General features: G+C 43.9%; 1 protein-coding gene across 5 annotated transcripts in view; it reads left to right on the top strand.

The window, feature by feature from the left end:
• ASTN1 (astrotactin 1) overlaps positions 1–24,547 on the top strand; it is a 287,020-nt gene that overhangs the window by 15,901 nt on the left and 246,572 nt on the right. The window contains exon 1 of one of the 5 annotated variants that reach the window (XM_073216802.1): positions 20,019–20,225. The exons of the other annotated variants lie outside the window; for them this stretch is intronic. The gene's annotated coding sequence lies outside the window, so the exon portion shown is untranslated. Of the gene's footprint in view, positions 1–20,018; positions 20,226–24,547 lie in introns of those variants that run through there. 5 annotated transcript variants of the gene reach the window in all.

Below are 24,547 nucleotides of genomic sequence, written 5' to 3'. Positions count from 1 at the left end.
TGGCCATTGAGCCACATGCTGACCACCTTGCCTAAAATTTGTAAATTTGCTAACACTGTGTAATTATTATTTTTATTGCCTCAAATAATAACTACAGAATAAATATGACCAAAGGAAGCTACTGTCAGAGCATGTCTACAGAACCATTAGAGCTGGGTATAATAATGATGTGGACAGCCCCCTGTCACTCTTGTACTGCTAGACACTAATACTACCCCCCAGTACATGAGGGGCATCCAGTGAGTTGAGTTATTCATTCATGTTAAGTTGGCAGGTGGGAGCCACTGTACTCATTTGCACTGTAGTGTCCTGCTAGTCACGGATGCTAATACAAACGAACATGTTGGGTAATTTCATACAGACAAGGTAGACATAGAGCACAAAGCTATGCTTTGGTTTTCCCCCGAGGTGCCATGTGTGACCTACTTATTTTGGGGTTGAGTGGAGCTAAAGAGTGTCACTGAAATGCAGGACCCCTTGAGAGGCAGACATAGGAGACAGGCAGTTGGAAATGAAAATATCACATTTAGCACTGATACAACTATGCTGGGAGATATGGCTTGGGTATAGTCAAAATCTTGCCTAACGTTCTTTTTAACTAAACTTATGTTCCCAAAGTAGGGCCTGCTGGGAAATGGAGCTGGCCCTGCTAAGCCCCTACGGACTGTAGAGAGCAGAGCAGAAGGTGCATATTCCTCAGGAATGCAGACTCTACAAACAGAGTGGGGGGCAGCTGAGTCATGCCTGCTCAGCCCCTTTTCCTCATTGCCTCGCACAAATCACTTGCCCTCCCGCAACAGGCACACAGGGCAGAGAACCCTGCAGTGGTCCCTACAGGAGGATGCTCTCATGTGGAAGCAGGGGTACAGGGGAAAGGAGGTTCCCCACCACCCCACACTGTGTGCCAGCTCCTGTGCAATGTGCCTGACCTCCAAGATCTCCATCCCCACAACTGTCCTATGAAATAAGTGCTATTTTATTAATGTAGAAACTAAGGTTTCATAAGGCAAGTAGTTTCCCCAGGATCACACAACTAGGAAGTGAGTGAACAAAATTCATTCCTCAGTCTATGGGACCCCAAAGCCTGTGGCTTAAACCAGTGCACTGTGAAGTCTCACACATTTTACATTGCATAGTACTTCTCATCTGAGCATATGCCTAGATGTAGGGCCACATCTCTTCATTTCTTGGTTTCACTATCTGCTCAGTGTTGTCTATCATTTCCACGGTGTCTCTGCCCCAGCAAGGCTGTCCTCGTCACTGCATCCAAAGTGCCCTCCTTGCTACACGCTGTAAGCTTCTGTTTAGGACTGATGTATTGGACCTGATTTAGTTCATATCATGTCTTTCCTTGTAGAATGTTCTTCTCCCTTTCTCTGCCTCCTGAAATACTGGTCATTCTGCAAAGACCAGCCTGAGACCGTCTCTTTGATAGAGACCTCCCATGATTGCCCTAGCATAGATACTCCTCATCTCCAAAGTCCCACAGTTCTTGTTATCTTACTCACAATTATTTTATATTGCTGAACTATCTGCTCTGTGGTTTTTTTTCCTCCCAACTATATGGTAACCTCATGTATAAGAGGTACTATTTCTTTAACTTTCCTTAGAGCCCTTGTCTTTGTTAGAGCCCAGAACAATTGTGTTCATCTCAGATGCTCCATAAAGAGTTACAGAATAAATGCATGAGATTCAGTAAATCCTGAGCTCCCTTGTTGATTCACACCGGGAAGAGATTTTCAATGGATTTCTCTTTTTCTCCCTAGCTTTTTGGCATGGTAGAGTAAAAAGCATGAACTTTGGTATCAGAAAAATCCAACACTTATTCCTTAAATGACCACAGCCAAGTTTTTTGAAAGCCCCTGAACATTGGTTGCCTCATCTATGGAGGAGAGTGAATAGTTTTCTCTTAAGAGTTCAGGAAATCATTTTCTTGGGAAGCTGGCACCGTGTTTGGCATTGAGGAGATGCCTCTTCTTGCTGTCCTCTTGGACTCTACCCACGCCTCACTGTCTACTCTGTCTTTAATCAGGTAGCTCCCAAGTGCCCATTCTATTCAGTGGTGTCCTGATTAATGAAAGTTTCTGTGGAAGCTCAGCTTGGGGCAAACAAACTCACAAAAACCTCCCCTAAATCTTGTGAAGCAGAGCTGTCTGGGACATTTGCATGACAAAACCACCTCGGGACACAGCTCTCCCCAGCCCAGTTGAAGGGGGAGCCATATTGGCTCAGCAAAATGACCAAGTGTTCTCAATATACATAGGGCCACAGCTGCTTCTTTCTATCCTTGTCCCCTTTCTTCTCCTTAGCAAGCAGAGATTCCTCAGTGGCCTCCTCGACCCTGCCACAAAGCTGCAAGAATCTGATATAATTAATGTTCTTTCATTAACTGATTGTAGTTGAAGGTGAATGAGTTTCAGCCAGTGTTACCCCAACCAGGAGTTACGTTTTAAGCCTTTTCTATCTGGTGGTATAAGGAACTTTGTCCCAGGAAAAGAGATCTCCAGCATCAGCAAGCAGAGAGATTTTCTGGAGCAGGGAAATTCCGTATTCCCAACCTGCGAGCTCTAAGGTTGACCTTGAACATAAAATTATTTCGTATTTTTAAAGTGATAGGATATGTGTTGGCTCACAATGAGCCGCCCTTCTTCCCTGATGGCTCAGCTAGCTGTCTCTGCTCCTGGGGAGAGTTGACCTGGGCTGGGTTCCAGAGCTTCTTCTGGTGACCGACAGGAACTGGATAAAGAAGTGCTGTTTCATGGGCACCTTCCAGCCTCTGCAGGGTTCTATTCCTTGACATCGGTGCCCTGGAAGGCAGCTCCTCACTCCCTTGAGGGATGGTATCTTACCCTCATTTGAAACCCTATCTGTGCTTTCTATGCTGAGACTCATAAATGAACATTTTATATTTTCCAATACAGTAGATGCTATTTTAGTTAGCATTTCATTAACAGACTTTCCACACTCTAAAATTCCTCATAAATCACAACAGGCAGTGTGGCATGGTAGAACGAATATTAGGCTGAGAGGCAGGAGACCTAGGCCCAGTTTGGCTGCCAATGTCATCAGTCCTCAGTGTCCTCCAGGCCCAGGTCTGGGTGCTCGACCAGCCACCGATGCTTAAGGTAGAGCCTAAACCTTCACAGACCCGGAGATTTGTATTCCTACTCTGTTTCTAGGTCACTGTGACCTTGGACAAGTGCATTTACCTCTGAATTAAGTGTAGAATGATGGCATCGGAGTAGGTGAATCTAATGCCCATTCCTGTTGTAGATTTCATGAATTTATGCACAGCAGACCTGCCTCTGGGAATTAATACTTCAAAGTGGTATTTTCATACTGTAACAGCCCTTCTCTTCTGACATCCTTGAACTTTTTCTTTGTCTCTCACAGTATTTCCAACTTAGTTAATAATGTCCGTGGCTGAGAAGCAGCCTGTGATGAGGACCTTGGTGCTTCAGTGAGAGACAGTCACTGAAATTAGACGTGGCCTGCTCTCCTTGGTCTCTCCTTTCGGAAGTGTGTGTCTCTCCTGATCCTCCCTCTGTCTTACCAGCCCCTTGTCTTGCATGCGTTATTCGTGCCTGTGTGTTTGCTTCACGTATTAATATAATCGCTCAGCACCTGTGTCGGGGCTCTGTTAAGTCACACCACCATAGACTTCTTCCTTATGCTGTCCTGATGGTCGGCGCTAGTGTTCCCTAACCCAGTGGCTCTCAGCCAGGGGAGAGTTTATCCCTCTTCTCCTAGGAACATCTGGCAGCATCTGGAGACGTTCTGACTGCCACAGCTGAGGGATGATGGCTATCCAGTGGTATCGCCAGGGATGCTGTTAAGCTTCCTCCTTAGGGCAGCAGCCCCAAGATCAGAGAATTGTCAGGTCCACAGTGTCGTTAGTGCTGACGTTCAGGAACCCTCTGTAACCGTTTTTAATTCCTTAAGTGCAGCAGCCAAAATATGCCCATTTCCATGTGAATAGCCTGCAGTACATGGTGACATAACAAGAAAAGGAGGAATTATTTATAATTATTTGACTAACAAACCCCTGGGCAGGTGAACAGAGCCACCGTGACTTTAAAATCAGTCATGCTACAATCTCACAAGCACATTCAGGAAAGGAGGTCTGTCTGCCACCATGGCTGGGTACATCCTATAACACTTTGAAATGTCTGAAGACTCTTCTATTGGGCTACTTAACCAGATGCAATAAGACTAAAGACCCCCAGGCAATCCAGCTGAGATACATTCAAAAGAGGACACTCTATATGAGACTAGCCACAAGGATTACAGCAGTAACTTCTAAGGCAGGGGCTGCCCGCTGTGCGGGAAAACAGTGAGCAAGAACCTTGAGTCGGATGGGATTTAATTTGATGACAAATTTAATACAATGTCAGGCGCTCTTAATGGGCAACAGTGATACTTTGTCTAAGAGGAGTGGTCATCTAGTCTGGCATTTATTTTGCTTTATTTTATAATTGTCAAATTATAACTGATTCTTTATAAACCTGTGATAGAATATTCCAGAACAATGCTTGTAAATCTTTAATGTGCATATGAGTCACCTGGGGGTATTATTAAAAGGCAGAATATCTTTCAGTACTTCTGGGTGGGGGCTAAGATGCCACATTTCTAACAAGCTATATGTGACTCTGTGTGTGTGTGTGTGTGTGTGTGTGTATAATATATATATATATATGCTGGTGGGCCGTGGACACATTTAGAATGACAAGGTTTCAGAATGTCAAAGCTGGAAAGCTTTTTAAAGGTCATTTAGTCCAAGCCTGTATTTCACGAATGATGAAAGTGAGACCCGGAGACTCCAGGGCCGTCATGGAGAGAGTATGGTGACCACATGTCCTTGCCCAGCCCAGTTCCCTCTTACTTCTTCACTCTGGCCTAACTGCACAATCTTTCGAAAATCACATAGTGTTGGTGGGCCTTGGATTTCTTTTTTGGAAGCAAATGGCTGTGGTCCCTGTGAATTCTATTGCAGCCGGAGCTGACATTCACTCCATGTCTCTGTCATTTGGATGCTGGTGGTCACCTCTGCTCGTAACTCTTTTCCTGTTGCCTGCTGCCTCTAGGGAGTGAATCTGGGGAAGGTAGGAGGTAGGGCTGAGTGGTTAGAAGGCGGCTGAGGACTGGTGATGGTATGCTGGCAGGATAAGCAGGTGCCATTTTCATTTGGTGAGCACACCTCTTTGAGATGGGCACAAACCTTGGTCACAAATGTATCCTGGCACTTATCAAACTGGCTCAGGACCTCTACTGATGGGAGGAGATGCACAGAGCATAAGGTGAACTGCATGCCTCACTGCAGAGACACAGGCAACAGAGCAAAAGCAGCATGCTGCAGCAGCGACCACATCTCCTGCCCCTCCACCTGGAGCGAAAGTTCTCTTAGAATCCCAGCGACCACACTTCCATTAATATTGCATTGGAGGGCAGCAAGGAGAGGGAAAGAAAGGAGAAAGTGGGAACCTGTGCCTTCATTCACTGGAACCTCTTCATTATTCATTTGCTATAATGTCTTCCCTGGCATCTCATGCTTTTAGGTCATTGTGATAACTAATCACTATGTAGCTTTGGACGTCCCTCTGGGAATTCCTAAGGCATTTCTCACAACTCATTTGAAAATGATTATACCTCTTCTCATAGGTTGGTTATTATTGCTAGTTTCCCCTCTCTCGTATGCATTGTTACCACTTCCTCTTTGCATTCAATAGTAGCATACAGTGAAACCATTTTTAAAACTTGAGGGGAAAAAAAATCAATACCCAAGCAATAAAAATCCATTGTTTTTCACCAGATTTTTCTTTGAGGATTCTTGCAGACATCAGACAATAAATCTCCTCTGTAGCCCTTTAATTATTAAGGAGGGTGGTTCTTTTCATCCTGTTTAGTAAGATGGAAATGCAGCAATTTAGTGTTGACCTGTGTTCACCCTGGTGGGTTGGTGAGGAGTGGACCCACACCAAGAGTAGAACCAGATTATCTGGTTGAGACCCAGATACCTTGGGCTTCTTAATGCCAGTGAGGTTGCTCTCACTAGTATATTAGGCAGGACTCCAGGGGTGGGAGACTGTGTTCTCTAAGCAGATCAGAACTGTAAGCGCTGATTAGACCTGTGAGATGGAGCAGGAGTGGATAATAAGTGGTGGAGAGGCCAGTTAGGCGCTGCTGCTTTCCCGGGCCCACGTTTCAGAAGCAAGAAGGCACTCAGTGAAATGAAAATGTAACCCATTTAGCGTTGATGAAATGACATTCTTATGTTTGCAATCCATTACTAATCTGTGGCTCTCCGTGCTCCTGGGAAGCACAGAAGCCAGCTCCGTACATGGAATGATGAATTTTGTAGATGTTAGTGTAATAGATTGGGATCTAGATAGATGGTGAATCTAGAGATTGGCGCCCTCATTTCTGCTGCTGTTACCTGCAATTGATAAATGCTTTCAATACACATAGCCTGGGTAACTCCTTGGGCACAGCACAGTGCCAGGTGCAGATGATTTTCTCTCCCTAGCCTCTGGTATGTAGTAGGTACTCAGGATAAGTTTGTTGAATGACTCAATGTGTATGAATTAGTTAATGTATAAACAAAGGCAAGTGAGATCTATTCCTTACGCTCATCAGCTTTCAGAAGCCTGTCTTCTATAGCAGATCAGCATGTCCTGTGTCTCGTTTTGTCCACCTCAAAAATAACCTAGACCTTTATAGGGCTAACCTGTGAACTCATCCGTTCCCACCCTTTTAGGTAAGTAGAAATACTTGCCTGCAAGTTATTGTTAGTGAAGTCTTTGCATTAGCTGGACTCTAGGTAGAAGGATGGCTTTCATTTTTGTTCTCATGTCATTCATTGTGCAAGTAATACTAATTGCAAGATATAACCCCTTCTTGCCCCGTCATCGTGCTTTGGCCGTCTCTATCTTTGCTTCACTCATCACCAGTTAGAGAGAAGAGAAAGGCAAAGATGAGGCCTTGGGGATTATAGGACATTCATAATTAAATTGCCCATGGATTTGGTACCATGTGTTTTGTTAGGTAAAGGGGAATTGCTTCAGTCTCAAAAATAAACCTAGTATTTTTTGAGGTAACAGAATGTGTGGGAAAGGAAGAGCTTGGGCTTTGTATCCAGATGGATCCTGTTTTGAATTTTATCTTTGGGTAATTGCTACCCAGTTACTTGATTTCTCTGAGCCTACGTTCTCTTTTGACTGTGAGGAAGTTTAGAAACAGTCAAGTACCTAGTGCATACGTGTTAATCAATAGCTCTTCTAATTCTGATTAGGTCAGTTAAGGAATCTTTGCAGATACCTTAGTTGTACAAGTGAGATGAGTGATAGGTGTGATAAAAACAAAATCCAACAGGATGGGTACGTATGTTCCTGACTCCAGGATGTTAGGGCTACTTTAAAAGCTATCTTTATAAGTGTATTGTGGATCAGTTGTGCTTTATGACGTGACCTGGAAGGATTTATTTTTCCCCGAGCATCTGACAGCAAGCCAGGTACACAGAGAGGAAGAATACCAACAATGGAGCACCTCCTCACCTTTTTACCCTTTTCTCACTCTGGATATGAATATCCATTAACACTTGTAATCCTCCTTGGGACCTGCATATGCAAATGCATTTAAGTCCAGGTCTTCAGTGAACAGCTCTGTTGGTGTCATAGCAATTAACACCTGTTAAACACAGGCAGTTTGTTAAGCAAGCACTAGAATATATACCAAGGCAGGGGAGTTGGCAGAGAGGAGTTACATTGCCTTTGTTTTTCCATCAGGGCCTTTGGAGTCCAGACACCCAGCTGTCCCCCAGCGTGGACTTGAGCCTTGGCAGGATTCTAGATTATTGCTTCCACACCGTCACCTTCCTGGGGACAAGGACTGTTTCGCTTATATACTCTTCATTCATTATTGCTATTGATTCTAGCTATAGTTCCAGACGACTGGTTTGGATGTTCTGTTGAAAGTACCATCTTAATGAAAAACTGGGCCCCTGAACTTCTCTTGGGATGAGTGGGTTGAGGAGATGTTGGAGTCAGGAGGAGGCATGCAGGACTTTAACCCCTGACTCACACAGCCGTCAGCAGGAAGCCACAGGCTGGAGAAGGCAGCTTGTCACCATGCCTCTTTGGTGACTTCATTTGCTCCTGACCCATTTCTGTTTGGTGATTACTAAGTCCAAATGGAAGACAGTAATAGGTAACCTAGAAGGTGAGACTTCGTAGCCAAGATAAGAATCACATTTCCTCCTCAGGAGAAAAGTGCTTGAGTAGATTACATTTATCTTTGTTTGCATGGTTTTAGAAGCACAATACTTTCCCCACCCCCTTCAATTATAAGGGTAACATATGTTCACAGTATTTGTGTCAGAAAAAATAGGAAACCATAAAGGAGAGAAAAAAAGTCACTTTACTTACCCCACCCAGAGGTAACCCCCTTTTAATGTGTATGTGTATTTCCTTTTTTTTAAGCATAGTTTCTACCTACTTGAAATACTACTGTGTACGTCATTTAAAATCTTGGGTTTTCTCTCAGATTTTTAATATATACAAATATCCATATTATCAAAATCTGAAAACATTAATTTTCTAAACTCTGGTCAGGCAGTGGATGGGTGTAGGAAGGTTCACTGTTAAATTCTCAGTATCTAGCAAATAAATATTTGTTAAACAAAATGAATGTGATATTCTAACATATGGGTGTTCAGTATCCTACTTAATACTGGCATTTCCTATTTGTTTACCTTTATAGATAATGCTGCAGCAAACATCTTTGGCAGAGTAAAATTGTTTTGTATTTTTGGTTATTTTCTTAAGGTAGATTCCCAGAAGTATAATTACACACTCAGTCAAAGAGGTATGAGTGTTTTTAAAGTTCTTGGAACATATTACCAAATTGCTTTCCAGAACAGTTGTGTTAATTTATATTTCCAAGATAACTGAGAAGCCCATTTCGTTGTACCCCCAGCAGAAAGTGAGCTCACATAGTCTATTAAGGGCCACTTGGGCAGCTCCATCCTTCTGGACGACAGACAAGAGCAACTTCTGGTGAATTGAGGGGAAGTTGTGTTTTAATAGGATCTGAAGAGTGAAATGTGTTATGGACTTTAATTAAAAAATGCAGTAAGTGACAACTGGGACTCAGAGTACAGAAAAAAACGTTTTAGGGAAACTGAAATGAAAAGCTTTCACCTGCTCGGGGGACCTAACAGCCAACTCCAGGGAGCCTCAGAGGGGAGCCTCCGTGTTGAAGAGCTAGCAGTAACCTTGTCTGCCTTCACCACTCAGTGTCAAACCTTCTAAAGTGGACCAGGCTCATGCCAAACTCTCTGGGTGACACTAATCCCTGATTTCATTACCCTTGACAGCTGTGATGGGCCTTAACGAGCCACAGTTCCTAATGAGTTGCATCTGGGTTTTAGAGCATTACCTGGAGGGTGTGGTCCTCACCCAGGCTAACCCTGGTGGGTGCAGAAAACCAGCTCCCAGCTCAGGGACCTCAGTGCAAGTGACAGGGCAGAATCCAGTGACCTTAGAAGCATGATGCTTCTAAGTGGGGATGTGACATATGATCTTTCCCTGGCCCTGAATTATTACAAAGTAGGAACTTCAGGGACAGTTTGAAGAGTGTCGACCTTATGTGGGCTCCGTGTCATCTTCTCTTCCACACAGTCATCTTCCTGGGGACAAGGACTATTTTGCTTATATGCTCTTCATTAAAAATCTTCTTACAGACATACCGTCAGGCTGGGGATAGCCCAGCCTTATAACCAGGATTACATAGGCCATCTTGTCCAGCAATACAAGACTTATCCCTGGTCTTCTTTGCTACCTGAAACAAGGTTACTGTTTTGAAAAAGGAACTTCAACAAGAAGAAATGATAGAAAAAGAGTCCACTGAAATCAGAATAGCAGATGAGTTTACAAAGAAGGGTTAGCCATGAATGAGACTGTCTATTCACATTCTATGACCTTGGAGCAAGTTACCCTTTGTGAGCCTTTGTTTCTTCATTTGTGAAATGCAGGTTATGGAACTCACATTTCAGGATCTTACAAGCATTAAAAGACAACATGTGCACAGAATAGAATGGAACATAGCTTTTAGCACCTCCTTAGGGCTCAAGAAATGGCAGGTGCTTTTTTGTTGCTGTTTTTTCTTTATTCAGCCCTTTCCTCATGAATAGTACTATTCAGAGACATTCCAACTCTCAGTCTGAGGAAGATTTGGATTGAGAGTGCTTCTAGATCTCATAGCAGCAAAGATCCTTTGCAACCACCTGCTTCCTTGTCTGGTGGAGTCCTTAGGTTCTGTAGAAGCAGCTCCCAAGTCTTATTTCTGTATGTTCCACCTCCCTGAACCATTCGTCCATCCTTAAATGGTTTTTTTTTGTTTGTGTTTTGTTTTTTGCTTTTTTTGGGGTTTGACTTTGAGGCTATAATTATTTCTTTCATTCATGTCTGGTTCTCAGTGTCCTGGATATGAATTTCTTACTTGGAATTCAGATCAGCTTGTCCTATGAACTCAGTGAACAGCCTTGGAAGTTATACCCTCGTCCCCTGTATCTGTTTACTGGGCATTTTTTACCTTGCCTGAAGGTCACTTGCCTTTTTATTTCCCCAGTAATATTAATCCTACCATTTGATGAAATGTGGCATCTTCTCCTACGGGGCTAGTCAAACACACTGACCTGGTCTTAAAGCCTGAGCAATCCTGATAGTGGCGCCATCTTTCCTTGGAGCTCGTCTGAACCTTTGACGATTAGAGGCCTGTTCTTTCTCTGTTTTTAGACTGACACTTCTTTTTTGAATGTTTATCGTATTCCTATTTCATGCTGATAAGAAATTCTAACCTTCATATCATACTCAGAGCAGAGATAAGTGATCGTTATATCCTAAGGTCAGTGGCTGACTGGACTTTGTGGGGCTGGGTTCTTCGTTCTTCTCACTTCTCCAGTTGCTCTTCAATCCATTCTATAGGATTAAACAGCACTTTCCCTTAGGTGCCCCACCCCTCCGCCCCCACCCCTGCCAAGGAATTAGTCATTTAGGTTCTTGTCTAATACCAAAAGACTGTAAATGCACTGTTGAAATTGTAGAAGAGTCATTTTATCACATATGTTTCTTCTAGATTTTTCTGAGGGCTGCTTAGGCATCTTGTACTGGGTCCACACACACACACACACAAACATGTACCAACTTCAAAAATAGCAGTGGTACTATGTGCTCCTCAAACTAACAGAAAGGATATTTTAAAAATTGTGAGTTTTTAAAAAAGTAACTTGTTTGATTTTTGAAAGCAATATGTGGAGAATTTGAGAGTAAAAGGTTTAACTTTCTAATAATGTCTGACTTCTGGAATTTTATTCAACTAAACAACTATTAAATGTGGTTTGCAGTCCTCAAATTCACCATAGTAAAGCCAGTCCCAGGCATAGGATTGTTTTTGCACATAATAAAAAAATGTGGCGTGAGATAGCCTGCCTAGGTGAAATAGACTCTCCAGAGAGGCTTGTAAAAGAGGGAAATGGGTGATACCTTTTTGTTTTCTTTTTTATACAGTATTTCTGAGTTATGACTCCTCCTCAGAGATGTATTATTTGCTCAAATCCATCTAATGCCAAGAAATTACATAAATAATCTTAAATCCCCAGGTAGGGCTTAGAGTTGTAATTAAGAAATGATAAAGGCATGCAAACCATTTTTACTATTGAATTGAAACTTACATTTGTATTATTTTTTTTTCTTATCAGAACTTGGAGATTGCTTTACCAGGGTATTGCAAGTTACTATTTGTAATGAAATTGCATCTCTCTGGAATAAAGGTCATTTTCTGTTGGTGCATAAGTTGACATGAAAAATTACATCTACAGCAAACATTTATGTTTTGAATCATATGCGTACAGGATGGGGTGACCTGACAAACTGTTTAAATAAATCATCAATATGGGATGCCATCCGTCCAACAGTTTTGAAGGAACTTGAGAGTGAAATTGTAAAGCTGTGGGCCAGATATGTCAGCTGGTTCCTGTAGGAGCAACCTGATCTACTGTATTGCCTGTGTAACCCTAAGAGATACTTGGGGAAACAAAGAGGGGACCTCCAGGTCCCCATATCACCATTCCATTGCAAGAAAGAGGTGAAGTACTTTTACAGAGGGAGTCATTGAATGGATACAAAACCATATCCAGAGCGGAAGGACAGCACAGTGCTTGGCTAGGATCTTGGGCTCCGGACCCAGGCAGGGTGGGTCAGATGTGCTGTGTTCTTTGATTAAGGAGAGGGTACCGGTATGGGTAGATTGGCAGAAAATACTGTGACATGGGTGAAGGCTTAGATGTCAGGCAAGATGATAAATGGGTCCTTCTCGGAATAAAAAGCATTAACTGTAGGGTCTTCTAGAAATCACTACTTCAAAATTTTTAATTTAACATTTTAATATTTTTATAGAAGAGAGAGGCCATAATGAAATTTCTTTAGTGTGCAATCGACATTAAAGCCTCCCCCACACAGGAATGTCAAGCCAATAGAAATAAATTTCAGAAATATCAGAGAAGATCAGATGAAGGAGCTGAAAGATAACTTTTTTAGAAAATTAAAGCTTCACTTCTGACCACCCAGATGATTCTGGCCTTCTTGCCCAAGGTTTTGTCTATGGTTCCAATGAATATCCACCTCTTAATGCCCTTAATGCCTTTGATGCTTGTTGTATATATTATTTATTGGGCATGGAGCATGTGTTAACTTTAAAATGTTATTTACCTTTTTTTCATATATATCTTGAATCTCCAATCACATTGTCTTTTTCCTTCTGGCATCACAGGACCCTATCACAGAGCCCGGAATCCATTAGGTCCTTAATGAAAACTTTAATGGTATTCTTGATACTACCTTAGCCTAGACTGCATAGAATTCAGGCCCTAAAGACTAAGTTCTGTTGCTTTATTTGCGAGACGAATATCACAAAAATACAGAGGAAGGATGGTGAGAGAGGAAAGAATGAGAGGGGGTACCCACTGATGCCTTATCGTAATGGCCATGGCTCCATGACCGCGCCACCAGCAAGAAGACACAGCAGGTCGCCAGGCACACACTTGGCTCTGCCAAATGGGAAATCTTTGGACAGGGCTGTACCACGCGTTGGATCAATAATCCATGGAAAGGAGGAAGGAGAGATCATTTTTCTGCCTGGCTCCTTTTGTGCTCCTATCTCCAAAGGAATGAACTCCCCTGTGATTCTGGGTTGCATCCACTGGCCCCCCAGTGGCCACTCAACAAGCCTGATCTCCCCTGAAGTGTGGTGCTAGATCTGATCCAGCAGTTTCAGGAGATGCCAACACTGAAGGGGCACAGCTGATCACTTTGGTTGTATATCCGTAGCCAAGGGGGAAGGTCTGTCACTCCCAGGCGGTAACACCAGGTTGGGCCCCTGCAGGGTTAGGTCAGTTGTCAGTCACAAAGGCAGCTGAGGTGGAGCCAAGCAGCCGGGGGTCTTGGAGGCAGGGAGGCCAAGGGAATCAGGTGAAGCTCAGAAGATGTATCTGATAAAACAGTGATGATGGTGATGATAAAAAAACAGGAAATGCTAGCTGGAAATGGAGCCACGAAAGCACCCGAGGAGGCCAATAAGGATCAACAAAGAAGTAGATGGAAATTTTAATATAAGGATGGATTCTACACTCTTCCCTTTAGAGAGGTGAAGGCCAAGAGAAGTTCTAATGAATATAAATTCATTCACGACATCTTGAAATATTAGAAATAAGGGGCATCCTTTGCTTGAAGGAGAGACTTAATTTGGGAGAAATGAAAGGGGGGTATTATCACTTAATATAGTGGGTAGTGAACACATAGAATGTTTTACCTTCAGAGTGATACTGTCAGAAAATACAAATTGGTTGAAGAATAATTTAGGTAAGTTTGTTTTTTATGGAGCCATAATCGGCTACTAGGAGGAAATTAAGGGTGTTTAGGTACTAGTTCTGACCTTTTGAGATTGAGATCACAAAGGACAGTAATGTCCTTCCTTTAATGTTCTTGGTGTCATTTTCAATGAATGAATCCTGGTCTGAATGGACCATTGGTCTGAGCCAATATAGAGTACTTTATATACCTATTTTTATCATTAATATCTATGCTAATTTCAGGAACTTGTTCCCTTAGGAGAGGTAAGGGGAGATGTGGATGGTGCCTCCGAACTGGATTCAAATCTAGGTCAGAATCCTGCCTTCCAATAGAAGGATGGTGTTCGCTTTAAGGATTACTCTGCTTTAGTCAATACTCGGTCTAAAAGCATTTACTTCTCTACAAACCAGTGGGGAATTAAATGGGCAATCAAGGCAATCAATCTCCTTAATCTCTGCATAGTCATTTGAAACACAAATACAGTAAAAGACCCTAGTTTTATCATACCCATTCTGAACTCTAGTTCTTTGCCTAAGTTCATCTCCATACTTGGATTTCCTTCTCGATTTATCCAAATCCATGCACTGAAAGGCTTAGGCCAATTCCCATCTCTCTATAAAACCTTCTCTGACCACTTCATTCCTCATGACCTTTCACTGCTTTAAATCATCTGACATTTATTGTCTTTATTATAAATACTCAGCTTTATGCTGTATTGAATTGGTTGCTAATCACTTTGTTTGTACATAAATCATGTTGCTCTAACTAGACTTTAAACCCTTTTAAGACACGGAGTGAGGTCTCCTAGTACTCTTGGGTTCTCGGAGCATGTAGGCCAATTCAGGCACTTAGCTGATGCTCGGGGAACACTTGCTGTATAACACACAGGTTGGCAGAGGAGAGGAGCGTATGTGCTGCCATCCAGACTTGGTAGCTTCCACATTGCTTTTGGATGATACAAGCAGCCTTTAATTTTCACAGAGAGTCATAAAAGTTACTGCCCTTGTTAGTGGTGCTAACTCACTCCCACTCCTCCTCCTCCTTTATCCAAACATGCCCAGTGCCTCCTAAAGACATCCTAATTGATAATAAAGAGAGCTTAATCTCCTACCTGAGTTTGAAAAGGAATTTGCCTTCCCTGTCTTTGTCCTGTTGTTCCTCTGGGCGGTGGCTTCTGCAGTAGCTGTTAGCAAAATGCTCCAGGCCGTGTACATCAGGTACAGAAATCCAACATCCTTAAATTCCTTCCAAGCTCAAATCTGAGATAATATTAGTGTAGCCAAAGCAACATCAACCTCACACACACCCTCACCAAATCTGTGATGGGGTCTCAAGGGTCTTCTTCATTTTTTTTCTCCTGGAGAGAATTTTGAGGGTGGGGATTCATCTGCAATCTGAGGCAGAGAAAAAAAACTTGGAGCCAGATTGACTTGAACATTCTGGCCAGGAGCATGCTGCTGACCTTGTATCAGCCTCAGTGTCATGACTTCCCTCCCAGATGCTTCTTGTGAGGATGAAATGAGAGGAAAATACATAAATGCATCAGCACATGAGCACATGAGGATAGACAGGGCAGCTTTGGCAGGTCGAGCCTTGCAACCCCGATCTGGCCACCTGCTTTAAGCTAACATGTTCATCCTAGCAGGGAAGGGATGCTGAACCAGTGCCCCGTTCTTCTTAGAAAGAGGACCGTGGTATGCTTGGAAGGAGGAGTCAAGCCCTTGGTGGAAAGCAGCTACCAAAACCCTGTGATAATCAGATGTATGGCTGAAAGGCTTCCTCGAAAACATCTCCGTCAGAGAACAAAATTAAATGCCCTTAAATCAAACCTTTTACACAGAGGATCTGTCCCTTCCTAGGCAAGATGGAAATAGACTTGCAACTCTGGGGCTTAGTTCTTTTTTTGCTCCTGTCCTGACCCATCAGTCCCTGAATTCGGCTTCCTGCCTGGGGTGAGCTCACAAGTTGATCCCCAGGCCTCCCAGAGGTTTGGCTGTGCCAGTTGCTTGCCGCACTGCTGACCAAGATGTAATCAGCTCACAGAGCCAGCGTGGGTAAGATGCAGCTTGAAATGAGTAGCTGCTCTCTGCGGAGAAACTCTGCTGCTGAGAACTCCCAACTCCTAATAGAAAGAAAGCAGCAGCCCAGGGGCCACCAGGAGCACGCTGGGTTAGAATGAGGGTAGGAAGGTGGGGAGGAACGTGCATGTGTACCTTCCATGATCTGTGATCGCCATCTTTGGGACGTTAGCTTAAGGTTATATTTTGTGGAACTTCTGTTGCCTGCCTAATCTGTGAAAGGGGAAAAATAGTACCTACCCTATTTCCTCCATGGGGTTCTGTTGAAGAGCAGATGCTCCAAAATATTTGCAAAACTCAGTAAGCCACAAAAGGTGTCAGGCAGTTGTCATTAGTGGAAAAGTCCAATGAGGGTGATGATTTGGTTAGTTTTCTCCCTTTGTTTTAAATGAATGCTTTGAAAATTTTTGCACAGATCTGTGTATCTCCCATTGACTGTTGGAATGAAGCCATGTGCTGTACAGTGAAGGTTTACTTAGGACCGCAAATAGAGCATTCTACTCAGCATAGACTGGTTTTCTTGTCTCCTATGGAACCTTGCAGAAGAATGTGCTTCTTCACTTCTGACTGGTACTAACTGACCCTGTGGTCAAGTCCGGCTGCATGTGGCTTCTGTGTGGTTTTAAAATAAGCGAGGCAGAACCAGTTGCCCTGGATGTCCCCTGGAGTATTGTGTGTGCCCTGGCCTTGGGGCAGAATGCTGGTGTTTCGCGCCTGTTAATCCCTGGAGGGAAGAAGGGCGAGCTGTTCAGAAGAGGCAGTGCAGTTTAGTGTTTTGATTCTGGCTCAGCATCTCAAGGGACCTTCTCTCTCAGCTTTTTCCATAATTTATTGTAAGCCGCTGGGAAGACCTTTCAGCTCCTGGGCATTTCTGCCTCCAGTTCTTTGAAATAATGAGGATAATTCCTATCGCCTCCCTTGCAGGAATGCAGTGAGTCTGAGAACTTAGGTAATGTCTGGGCCGGACTCTGGCCATTGTGAAGTAAGGAGGGTAGGGTGGCCAAATGCAAAAACACCCAGTGGTGACAAGGCAGTCAAGTCACCAGGACAGGGGCTGTGGTCTGAGCCTTGACAGCAGGAGTCTGAGCTGAATGTGAGGTTGGGTGATGTGGAGGAACAGGGAAGAGAGAGATGGGAGGAACCCCATTTTACTCGGTAAAAGTCTTCTTTCTGGCACCCTTGACCATGAGCATTGAAGCTCTTTCCTAATGCCACATCCCAGCCACCAATCAAGTACTTTGAGCTGTCATTGCTCAGATCCAGTGTCCCAAGCTATTGTGACTAACCAAATTGATGGGAAGCAAAGACAGTTCCATCCTCTGAGTTTTTTTTGGTGGCACCATGCTCTGCCTCTCGAAGCAGGTATGATGTGGCTCCTGCCACTTCTGGCCCCGTCTCCCTCCTGCACCAAGCAGCTGGCCACCCACAGTCACCCACTGGGTTATGTCTCGGTCCCTCAGTAACCCAGAATTTACTCTCACTACCTCCTCCTTGTAACTCATTTTAAAACCACTTGGGCTTGAGGAAGATAGGACTTGGCAGGTAACAGGCCCCATTGAACCTTTTTGACCCAGTAACCCCACACCGTTCCAGATAGCTGCAGTACTTCCTTCTCTCAGCATTTATGGCTCTGCCTGCGCCAAGAAATGAAACTGTCAGCTCTGTGCTAAGTGGGTCAGGTGAGCCTCTCGTTTGCTCGCATCTGCTGGGACCCCATTGACAGCATCCTTGGGTGTCTGTTCTCCCACCAGGGCCACCTCTCCAGCTCTTCCCCCAGTCCCCACTGCGTGACCTCTTGACACATTTAACCTGCCTCCTGAGTCAATCTGGATCCTCATCACAAAGCCAGCCCCTTGAAAAGGACACCAGGGATAGCCCCCATAAACCTGCCTTGTTACCTAATTTCAGAGCCACTCCGATCAAGGACTCGCATGTAGTGTGAGAGCTAATAGAAGCCTGGAGGGGTCGGAGGAGGGGAAGGAGGCGCAGGTAGAAACACTAACTTTTACAGATCATTTCTTCAGTGCTGCGAATAGTAAAATGCTGTCTCCCTTAGCTGTTACCCAACCCCTATAAAGTGTAAGAGCGGGTAGAGGAGAAACTTGAGGCCCTGAGAAGATCATACTAACTTGTCCACCACCACCACACACCCTTAAGGGGCAGAACTGCTGACTGCCCACTCAGGTCCCTCTGATTTCCAGGGCCATGTTCCTCCATGCATGCCCTTCCTGGCCTTAAACTTCACCTGCGCCCCCTCTTCCTTTTCCCCACGGAGCCAACAGAGTGTGTATCACACTTGTTCAAGCTCCCTGGACTTATTTAAGGGCCTGGATTTCTCAGTCTTCTACCCGGTGTCCTTCCTACAAGGCACCCAGCACTCCTTTCACCTCCGCAGGATTATAATGATGCCAGGTGGGCCTATCTCTGAGTCACAGGCAGAATTCCAACTCTTTTACCCTCACAGAGCTCACACGCAGTTTATACAGTGCATCGGGTTGACGGGGATCTCCTGGCCCTGACAAGGCTGCTCCGTCTACGAATAAAACAGCAGCAGCAGCCATAAATCAAAGCAAAAACCAGCAAAACCTTGCCTACAGAATCACAAACCTGATTCCTCTGGGATGAAAATGCCTAATACATGTAAGCCACCTCCATTTCCATTTCCGAACTTCAGCTCACAAAACAGCCTAATGCAGTGGCAGTGGGATGAACGGAGGGCATGTTGGCATGAGGCCCACTGAGCTCTGTTCAGAAGAGAAAGGGAGGCCCTTGCTAAGGATTCCTTAGACCCAGGCAGCACCCTGTGCCAGGGAGACATCTGCTCCTGGGAGCACATCTCCCGGGTAGGGGGAAGGCCTCTTTTTAATGGCTGGATTGTGGAGTGGGCTTCTCCCGTCTAATTCGTGCCGCGAAGAGGACAGAGGCTGGGTGGGTAAGATTGGACAGGTAAAACTCATTATAGAAGGAAGCACTGTCTTTTTGCAAGTGAGGATCCTCCTTGTGTCTGGGAGCCATGAATATTGCATCAAAGAATAAGCTTATTTAAGAAAAGGAAAGAGAAACCCAGATGCTGAGAGAATTAAGTAACTCCTGGGAACTCACCTTCAGAAGGTGTTTTCAGTTTGATGGTGGTGGTGAGTTTCTGTTAGAGTTTTGCCTTGATTTTTAGCCTTGTGTAATACAGATCAAGAAAACCCCTTCAGGAAGCCTGGGGGTAGAAGAAAGCCCTGAGTGGAAAGGTGGCCGAGGTGGGTGGCCTCACTGCCGGGGGACTCCCGGTGCCCGTCAGGCCTCCCACGGCTTGGTGCCTTATCCTGTGCCAATGTAGAATTTCCCAGTCTTTAAATCTCACCAGGGCAGTTGAGCTCAGCATTTTAATACTTCAATTAAAAATCAAGTAAACAAACACACTTCTAGGGGTCTTTCCAGTGCAAGCTCAGAGACAAGAGCTCTATCTAAGGCAGCTCCATCTCCAGCTCTGAGGCTACGTTGCTGCTGCTTTCTGTGTAGAGAGGAGCAAATAAATGCCAGCAAACGTTACTGCTTCCTGGTGCTGCGTAGAACAGGCAGGGGGACGCTGTTTCCTGGGTTATTTACCCAGTTTGGGACCATGACTCTCCGGTGGGCCATGCACCCAGGCTCTCGGTTTGTGTATGTGGGGTTTGGGTCCTTCCACAACTTTGCCCAGAATCTGCCCTGTTTCTTTCACTGCCACTTTAGGACCAAGGGCCAGCTTCTGCTTGTTGACAGTTATCAAGATGAGGCAGGTTCAATGGACACACTTGGAGCAGTTCTGTGTGATACTGAGAACCAGGCAACGTGGACACAGATGCTGTCAGAACAAAGGGCAGAAGGAAAGGGGAAGGAAGCCCAGAGGGTGTTAAAAGTAGTCCAGGGCTAAATCTGCCCTGTTCTGTGTGGGCCAGGCCACTCCGGGGCTGCAGGGAATTCTGGGAGAACTGGCTCCTAGAACTCAGCTGTTTCAGCTTTCAAGTTGCTCAAATGAGTGAAAGGTTTGGGAGAAAAGAAGGAGAGGCGGGGAACCAAAACACCCTTTGCATTTCTGCAGCTTCTTTCAAGAAGGACTCTTTAGCCGGAGCCTCCATCCAGAACCTTGTTTCCATGGCAACCCACTTGCAGCCTGCAAAGCTGTGACAGCCCACTCTGGAGCTAGTGTTACCAAACCAGAAAATGGAATCGAAGTTTTGTTTCCTGGATTATTAACAGTATATATGTACCCGTGGAGGTATGTACGACTCTGTTTTCAGTAGCCAATGCTGTTTTTCTTCCTTAAACTTAGACGTGAATTCTGTGCATTTATTTAGCATTTACTGTGCCCTGGCTGTGGGTAGGTCCTGGGACCACAAGGGTGAACTTGACATCGATGAGGCTGTTGTCTGTGCTCGGGTCACCTCCACATGAGATCTGTGCCGCCGAGTGCTGGCGTGCTGGGTGTTTTGTCGGCGCCAAGGAGGGGGTAGCTACCTTTGGTGGGAGTTGGGAAAGCTGCTCAGTGAAGATGACATTCAAGAACTAATGAAAAAGAGTGAGTGGGAGTTTTCCTGGCGGAGAATGTGAGGAGAAGGGAATTCCTGTGGGAATAATGTCTATTAAGAGGAAAATAAACCAGATTATGATTCTGTTTGGTGACAGGTGCCTGCGAGCCCTGCCCCCCCATAGATTCTGCCCTCTCTGGAGCTTCTGCCCACCAGCTGTTGAAGGTTCTGACTGCAGCATCACCATTACCACTTTGGGTTGAGTTAAAATCTGCCGACTGACAGCATTTCCCACACCTTGATGCGGCTTTCATTTACGTACTTGCTTTTTTTAAGGGACAAGTGCATTTCTTGCATTATGTGGAAATGTAATACCAGCAAACTAAATGACATGGGCTCAGAGGGTGGTCAGGGCTGATTTTTAAAGACAGCTTGTAGTTAAATATTTGAAAACTCTATTTGGGGGGATTAGAATGTGTTCTCCCCAAGACATCCCACCTTTTGACTCTCCATATAAGGACTTTTTAAAAGAGGGCCATACCTGTTCTGAACTACCTTAGTGGTCTTTACTTTTACTAGCTGGTTTCTTTATGCTCCTAGAGATATGTGAATTTGCATATTGACACCAAGAATATCAAGATAAATGACTTCTTTCAGAGCACCGGAGAGCAAGGCCCACCTCCATAATGTTCCACAGAGCCCCCCAGGATCAGTGCCAGTCATCCTGTGAACGCTCCAGGCATATTAATTGGTGATAATTGAAAAATAACACCCATCATCCTTAAAGAAGAAAATCGCCTTACCTGATTGCACTTTTATACAAAAACTGTTTGTATTACCTCAACACACTAAATCATCAGATTGTCATTATCACCCTCCGTATTACTACTAATATATATTTAATTCTTTCATTCATTCATTCAACAGCCATGTGCAAAGCAATGTGGTTAGGTTATAAATATGGAAAAGAATAAGGCCTATTCCCAAGATCTTACAATTTACTGTGTTTGTGGAAGAGAGGGTGGAGATATATAAATAAATATGATACAGAGCAGAATGAAGCAATTGGTATACATATATATATATATATAATACATGTATATATTATATATATGCTGTGCCTCACACATAACACGTTATATAAGTGTGAAATGATTGATAGGATAAATAAACATGCTGTAAACATGAATAGAAGAAATTATTCATTTTGATAGGTGTCCAGGGCTTTCAGAACAGAAAGGCTTTATAGATGAAGTAACATTTATGTAGAATTTCCGAGAGAGTGATATTTTGTAGGTGTAGAGGGGAAGAGCAATACTGACTGTGAAACAGCCTGGGCAAAGGCTGGGCCATGGGATATGCAGGGGTGGGACTGGGAACTGGTGAGCAGTCTAGTGAGGAAGGATGAGGTGTGAGACACCTGGAAATTGGGCACATGATTTTGGAGAATCTTGAACATTGTCACGTGTAGGAGTTTAGGTTTTATTTTTATGGTGGGGAGGACAGAAAATGAGTAGCCATTGGAGATGTTTGAGGAGGGAATCAGCGCCATTATGTTTATTGCTTATGGGCTGTGTCCTCACAATACAGACTCTCCGCCAGGTGAGGCTTCTTGTCTGCTTCATCACACAGACATCCCCAGGGCTTACCCAGGGCCTGGCACACTGTAGATCCTCAGTAGATAACTGCTGAATGGGATCCTACCAGGGCTTTAGGAATTTATTTCTGGAAATGATGTGAAGGTAAGGAAATGGGAAGGATTCCAGGCAGGAGATTCAAGGAAGAAAGCTCTTCCAGAAGGTCCAGAGAATGCCTAGGGGATGGACGCTGAAGTAACACGGAGAAGGGAAACTGGAAGTGGGAGGGCTGAGGAGAGCACTGGGGAACTTGGCCGCTGCATAAATGTGGGCCGAGGGTTGACTCTGTTCCTTGTAAGTGCGAGATGGAGCCAGTGGCTGTGATGGCCATTAACCAAGGCTCGGAACTCCAAGGGAGAACTTGCCTCCTGGTAGAAGAGGGAGATACTGGCTCTGCCTTTGGAAAGGTAGCATTCCAGGTCCCTTGGAAATTCCTACAGACGCTCACTTCCAGAGGCTGTTGGCGTGAGGAGCTCAGTATGGGACAGGAGGAGTGAGGGATGTGGGAGTCGATAGGAAGGAGGTGGTAACTGAATACAGGGCTAGGGCCCTGGGTCTCCCGGGGAGGGAATGGGGAGCAAGGCTGATGAGCCTGGAAGAAGAATCTGAGGAAAGCTTGCATTTAATGGGTAGGAAATGCAAAAGCTCGAGCATTGGTAGGGAAGTCAGGACTAAAATGGAGAGAGCAAAGGTCAAAGAAGTTAGAAGAATGTCTGCTGATTGAGGACGAGACCGAAGAACTCAGGTTGATTGGCAACAAGGCTGGCGACTGCCCACCAGATCAGATAGCCAAGAGGTACTAGTAATGTCGGTAGGACTGCGGAGACAGGAAACATTACAGGAAGTGAATAAGGTTGGGTGAGAAAATGGAGCACAAATGTAGACTGCTGCTTTTAGAAGTTTGGCCTTGAAGGAAGAGAAAAAAGAGATTTAATTTTGGGGGAAATCAAGTTGATGAAAGGCATTTTATTTTTTGTGAAGGGAAGTATGTATGTGAGCTAATGGGAAGGAAGCTGTTATGTAAAGATTTAATAATAAACTCTCAGTTTCTATAACATAGGAAGATATTTTTATTTTTTTATTGGAATAAAGTTGATATACAATATTATATTGGCTTCTGATGTACAACATAGTGACTCTATAATTATATACATTACTAGATGCTTGCCACAATCAGTGTGTTACCCCATCACTATACCAAGATATTACAATATTATCTCTATGTTGTACTTACATTTCTGTGACTAATGTATTTTACAATTTGCAGTTTGTACTTTTTCATCCCCTTCGCCTATTTCACTCATCCCCCTATCCTCTCCCATGGTAACCATGAGTCTGTTGCTTATGTTTGTGGGTCTGTTTCTTTCTTTTTTATTTCTTTTGGTTTTTATATTCAACATATAGTGAAATTATATGGTGTTGTCTTTCTATGCCTGGTTTATTTGACTTAGCATGGTACCCTCTGTGTCCATCCATGTTGTCACAAATGGCAAGATTTCATCTTTTTTATGGTTGAGAAATATTCCATTGTGTATGTGTCCCACATCTTTAGCCATTCATTAGTCGATGGGCACTTGGGTTGCTTCCATATTTTTGCTATTTTAAATAATCCTGCAATAAACATAGGTAAACATATATCTTTCAAATTAGTGATTTTATTTTCTTTGGGTGAATTCCCAGAAGTGAAACTACTGAGTCATATGGTATTTCTATTTTTAGTTTTCTGAGGAACCTCCATACTGCTTTCCACAGTGGCTGGACCAACTTGTATTACCACCATCAATGTAGGAGGGTTTCCTCTTCTCCACATCCTCAGCAGCACTTGCTATTTGTTGTTTTTTGAATAGTGGCCATTCTGACTGGTGTGAGGTGATGTTTCATTGTGGTTCTGATTTTCATTTAGGAAAATATTCTTGATTATGAGAAAAGAGGCCTTTATAAAACATGTGCTTTCATCTATACATAAAATAATACACATCAGCACAGTTTTAATGCAATAATGTCAAATGCAATGCATAAAGATGATATTCAGTCTTACTAATACAATCAAAATCTCAGACTTTGCCTATGGAAAGAAGGCTCCTTTCTGTAAAGGTTGTGAGGTCAAAGAGGTGGTGACATCACCACCTGCCTGTCTCTGTCTCACCATTGACCAGTGGTGGCAGGAAAGTCCTAAGGATGAAAATCCAGTCAGGTGGAGTAAGAACTTGAGTTCCATGTTTGGGTTTCATGAGAATGGTAGGAATCCCAGATATTGAGGTACTTTGGGAGATTAGTAAATTTTTCACCTTGTCACGCAGAAGATTTTCATGAAAAGTATTCCAGAATTATAATGTCCTGCTCAATGTTAATGTGCCTGGACCTACAGTGCTAATGGTGTCAGTTCATGTGGGAAAGAATCTAATGGAATTTCATGTGATGGTCCATTTTGACTT

This window comes from Manis javanica, chromosome 11 (assembly GCF_040802235.1).
Source record: "Manis javanica isolate MJ-LG chromosome 11, MJ_LKY, whole genome shotgun sequence".
NCBI lineage: Eukaryota > Metazoa > Chordata > Mammalia > Pholidota > Manidae > Manis > Manis javanica.
The sequence above is the reverse complement of the archived record's forward strand: the minus strand, read 5'-3'. Positions and strand labels throughout refer to the sequence as shown.